At 39.6% G+C, this 5,783-nt stretch overlaps 1 pseudogene; it reads left to right on the top strand.

The window, feature by feature from the left end:
• Positions 1-4,620: 4,620 nt before the first annotated feature.
• On the top strand, positions 4,621-5,495 carry LOC138151764 (kynurenine formamidase pseudogene; annotated as a pseudogene).
• The last annotated feature ends 288 nt before the right edge of the window (positions 5,496-5,783 follow it).

The raw sequence follows: 5,783 nt of genomic DNA, 5'->3' as shown, positions 1-5,783 counted from the left end.
CCTCCAAAAAGAAAAAGCAAAAAAACAACCCCCCCCAAAAACAAACCCAAAAAGAAATAGATTTTGGAGCATGGTTATAATGTAGATTATTTTTAATAGATTTTTGCTTATTTATTACAACAGATTTAACAATAGTGATACCAAAAAGGGGAGAAGGGTGGGCATTGCAACATTTTTAAAAATTCAGTTGATCAACTATTAAGTCCCTGTGCCAGAAACTGTGCTGAACACTGGGGGTATAAAGAAAAGCAAAATATAGGCCCTTCCCCCAAGAAACTCACAATCTAATGGGAGAATTAACATGCAAACCACTATATACAAATAAGGTATAGATAGGATAAATTACATATAATCAACACAGGAAAACCACTAGTGTTAAGGAAAATCAGGAAAGAGTTCTGTAGAAGGGATTTTAGCTGAAACATGAAGCCAGGGAAGTCAGGAGGTAGAAATGAGAAGGGCAAGAGTTCTAGGCATAGTAGACAAGCAACGAAAACCCCAAAGTTGGGAACCAGAGTGGTGTGTGCAAAGAACAGAAAGGCCTCTTTCATTAAATCACAGCAAATGTGGGTGAGTGAGGTACAGAGTTCAAGAAGATTGCAAAGGTAGGTAGTGTCCAGATTATGGAGGGCATTAAAAACCAAAGGATTTTGCATTTAATCCTGGCAGCAATAGAAAACCATTATAATTTATTGAATATGGGAGGGGGATTAAATGGTTAGACTTGAGTTTTAGGAAGATCAATTTGAGTAGTGAGTGTAGTATGGACAAAAAGATGCACAAAGAAAATTGAAGAAAGTTCATAAAGAATGGCAGAACAAATTACAGTTTTAAAAATCACAGGTAGAATTTGTTTTACACACACATATGTTATATATATTATATATAATATATACATGGATACATATATAAAAACATATCTATATCTAATGAGAGATAGGCAAGTAGGCAGATAGCAAGGGATGAGAAATGGAGATCTGTGGTTTTGTATTGAATCTTATCTTGTGTTCTGTTCTATGTATGACAATGTTTTTTTTTAGTTCCAGAATAAAAAAAATAACTTAAAAAAAAGACTTTTCACCTTGATCTTACATTACAGTTATGTTCAAATTACATGGAATTCAGAGCCTCTTCCAAACCATGATGAGGCATCATAATTGACCTTTAATGGGTCACCTATTCAAGTAAATTTACCAAATTGATTTTGTACCTTTATAGTGAGAACCTGGACTAATGCACACTCCAAGGAACCTGTTAGGGATCAGCCTATAGAAGCCATACTGCATAATTATGTGGGGAGCTGAGCATGCATACCCTATGTTCTATCTCTACACTGAAGGACTTTGTTCTTTGGGATGACACAGCCACCCCTTATTGATCCTTGAGAACTTGGGCCTTGAGACGATGCAGCAAATTCCTGTTGGTCCCTATGACAGAGGAATTGATGGAGGAGAAGGGACAAAAAGAGGATTAGACGCTGAGCCAGGAGGAGCAGCCTGCTAAGTAGACTTTAAGAGTAGTGATTCTCTCTCTTCCTCTCTTCCCATATGTTGAACATGTCAGGACCCTTCAAGCTCTCCTTCAAACTTCCAGCAGGAATGGCTGGTACTCACACATAGAGGCAAGTTCACATGTTCACCTGGGTGAAATTGAGACTGGATCTCAAGTACATAACTAACCTCTTCTGCTTTGTGCTTCCTTTTCTGAGCACAAGTGACCAAGGAGTGATCCTGTAATGGGTGTCTATAGCCTTGATTGGCTACCTTGCGTTTTAAAGAGGTTGTGATTCTGATCTTGATTGCCCTGAGAGGAATGGTATCCACAACTTCTTGTAGAGTATACCACAATCAGAAGGGTACTGCAGATGAAAAGACTAAGAAAATCCAAGCCAAGGCATAGTTTTCCATAAGACATAAATCTTGAGTAAAGTGCTCGGCAATACAGATCTAAGGTGAAGATGTGATACCTGTTCAGGAGTTCCACAAAATATTTCAGATTTTAATGCCTTTGGTTTGAACCTCCCAGGGATAGTATAATGAGAAATAATTTACAATATCATGTATTGTTTGCCACAAAATACCTCTGAGTCTTTTGTATTTTAAGCATTTGTTTTATGGTAGGAGATATATTACAGTTCATCAGTACCTGATCTACTTTGTAAATTGAGTATTTTCCTAGAAGGGACATGAATCTCTTTTCAGAGATCCTAGACTTGAGCCATTTCTGTTTTAGATATTCCCCCCCCAAAGTATATCCTAGAATGAAACATAATAAAGCAAAAAACATAAGAAAAGCCTCACTCCATCCCTTTAGATGTCATGCTTCCCCAAGTTTGATTCATGTGCATCCCCTTTCCAGAGAGAGAGCACCACCACTTCTGGATTCTAGGGTGCTCAGAGTCCCATAATTCTTCATATATAAGAAAAGAGGAGTAAGGAAAAACCAGCCTCTCAAAACCTACTGAATAAATGCCTCCTTTTTATTCAGTGACCATTCTTTGATATGACCCCTTCCTCCTATCATTAGGACCAAGGAGACAACCAGGGTATATGATACTATCCCAATGTGAAAGTCCTTTAGCAATGAGTCAGAGCACAGATGTTCCAAGAAGTCCAAGGGTGCAGGCTCAGCTCCATAACGATGGCCCAAGCCATAATGCATATAGCATTGGAAGTGATCAGGGTGCAGGCTCAGCCTTAGACATGCTCCATGGATTGGTCCTTAGGTGCCCTTTCCCATCTAACCTCTCCTATAATGCCATTTATTTACCTTGGAAGAACTTTCTCTCAGAATGAGAGTTTCTGCGTCCAGTCCATGTCAAACTTTTTTTATAAATGGAGAGCTGCAGTAGACACTAGACAGAGGGACAACATACAAGGAGGGCCAGAGAATAGTAATAAAATTGGTGTATGGTATCATCAAGAGAAGCATCTCTGGAGCAAAGAGAGCAGATGAGAAAGTAGGAATAAAACATTCCATGGTTAGTCAAATAAAGTAAATTTGACATTGGATAAGAAAATAGGAGGTAGAAAAATATGAGGAAAGTAGGTATGCAGCATTGCCATTAAGTAAAGTTTGATAGATGAACTGCTTTGCTTTCCCTTCTGGAGCAGCTTTCCTTCCCTTGCTGCCTCAGTGAGAGCCAATCTCAGAGTGAAAGTGGCTAGAAGTTTATATGAGAAAGCAACAGGAGGATCTGAGTAGGATGAGGCTTATGGTGACAAATAACAGAAAATCATTTTAACACCCTTTCATTCTCCTATAAGAAAATATGCTGCTTAGCATTAACTGTGCACCCTAACACTGACTTGTTTCACTCTGTAGATGTCACCTCTAAATTAGAACTAGGCAATCTCTTGAAACATGTGCTTTCTCTGTCACAAACTGAAAGGTCCTTCATATATCCACTGTCAGGATCATCAAGATACCATTTCTCTCATCAGTCACACTGACTTCTATAGATCATAAAGTAGATTCATAATATAAACTAACAGAATCTTTTCAAGGTCCCCATTGATATTTTCTGCCAATTCTACATAAAGCATAAAATGTGATTTAGAACAAAAATATTGATAATATTATAATTTTTGTCAAAATAAAAGAAATTGGTTTTGTGACCTAAAGTGAAAATTTACTACTAGATTCCTCCCTATGAAGGAGGGCATGTGAAATGGACATGATTCAACAAGGATTTATTAAACTATGACACACCAGGCATTTGATATACAAAGACAAAAATTAAAATAGTACCTGTCTTTAAAGGAACCTCAATCTTTAGGCAGGCACACAGTTGTACAGAATGTCTAACTTTCAAGCTGCAAGGGCCTTTGAAACTCTCCTGAGTTGTTGGAAAGGCTGCTGAGAGACATAGAAAGGCTAAGGACTGTTAATGGATTTTAATAATTTATTGAGTACCTAAGGACTGAGCAATTTCCCAAACACCATACCTCCTGATCATCTTTTCCAACACAATTCTAAGGCCAGCTCAGTGTGTGTGTCTGTGTGTGTCTGTGTGCATGTGTATTTGTGTGTATGTGTGTCTGTGTCTGTATGTGTGCACATGCGTGTGTGTGTGTGTGTGTGTGTGTATCAATCATCTAACCAAGATCTTATTTGGGAAAGTATGTAGGTCTTCCAAAAATCCCAAGCTTCTGGTTGCCATGAAACCCCATCTTTAAATGGAAATGTATTTCTTATTTTGCTCTATGGCTTCAGACACAATCTAAAAAGAATTAGAATTATAGTCACTCAAAGGGTAATGCAAAGATGTATGGTCAGCAAGTAAATTCTAGTATATTAAATCAACAAACATTTACTAAGCATCTATGGTAGCACTTTGCTTAGAGCTGGGGATACAAAGAAAGCAAAAAAATATATATTATTCTCTTCCCTGAAGTAGTTCTCAGTCTGACGTGGGAGATAACATACAAACAAAAATTAAAGGATAAATTGGAGATAATTTCAGAAAGAAGGTATTCAGATTAAGGAAGACGAGGAAGCTCGCTCCCCCTCCACCCCTCCTGCTGCCTGGGTTGTTAATCTGGGAGCAGGCTACTCCCTCTGGTTTGGGGCGGCAGCTGGCGTCCGGACTGCCCGCCTTCCTTCTCGAGATGTTAAAACCCTGGAGCTGCTGCACCTTCCGGCATGATGGTCCGCAAAGCCATGGCTGTTCTGCAGCCGAGCCCACGAGACTCGCCCTGGAAGGCGCTGTCCAAGGAGCTACCAAGGAAGCCCAGGCAAGCAAACAGAGTCTACTTGGTGTTGCTTATGGAGAAGGTGATGGTGAGAAACTGGACATATATTTTCCTGCCAAGACCTCTGAAAAGTTACCTTTTTTCCTGTTTATTCATGGAGGATATTGGCAAGAAGGAAGTAAGGACTACTCAGACTCTATGGTGCCCCCATTGACAGCAGCAGGAGTAGCAGTGGCAGTAGTGGCGTATGACCTTGCTCCAAAAGGTAATGTTGATCTGATGCTGAGCCAGGCGAAGCACAGTGTCCTCTTCATCCAGAAGCAGTACTCATTAAACAGAGGAATTTACTTGTGTGGACATTCCGCTGGAGCTCATTTGGCCTCCATGGTGCTCTTGACAGACTGGGTTGAACATGAAGTCATTCCTAACATTAAAGGCTTTTTCTTGGTGAGTGGGATCTACGACTTGGAGCCCATTGTGCATACTTATGTCAATGACATACTGCAGATGACCTTGGAAGATGCCCAGAGGAATAGTCCCATGTTTTGCCAGAAGGAGGCCCAGAGTCAAGTGACTTCAACTTATGAATTAATAGTAGCAGTGGGCCAGCATGATTCTCCTGAGTTCCTCCGACAATCCTTGGATTATTTTCAGACTCTGCGTTTACATGGGTGGAGAGCCTCATTTATAGAAATCTCCAATGTGGATCACTTTGACATCATTGAGAAACTGATTCAGAAGGAATATATACTGACTCAGGTTATTTTGAAGACAATTTTCCAGTAATGAGAAAACCCAGAGCCTTACCATGTCTACCATAGCTTGGAGAAGAGCACTTCTTCAAAGCTCCTTTGAGAAACCAGAAAGCTGCTCTCTTTCTTTTTCCATTCTGGGAAGGTTAGGGTCATAGAATATAACCACTAATAAAACCTTTCAACTTGAAAAAAAAAAAGGAAGACGAGGAAGAGTTTCTTACAAAAGATGGGAATTTAGCTAAGACTTGAAGAAAGCCTGGAAAACCAGGAGACAGAAATGAGGAGGTATAGAATTCCAGTCATAGGTGACAGCCAATGAAGATTTGCAGTTAGG

Source organism: Petaurus breviceps, unplaced genomic scaffold, assembly GCF_028583685.1.
Source record: "Petaurus breviceps papuanus isolate PSGF00001 unplaced genomic scaffold, PetGlider_PUasm1.0 90919, whole genome shotgun sequence".
NCBI classification, from domain to species: Eukaryota; Metazoa; Chordata; class Mammalia; order Diprotodontia; family Petauridae; genus Petaurus; species Petaurus breviceps.
The sequence above is the reverse complement of the archived record's forward strand: the minus strand, read 5'-3'. Positions and strand labels throughout refer to the sequence as shown.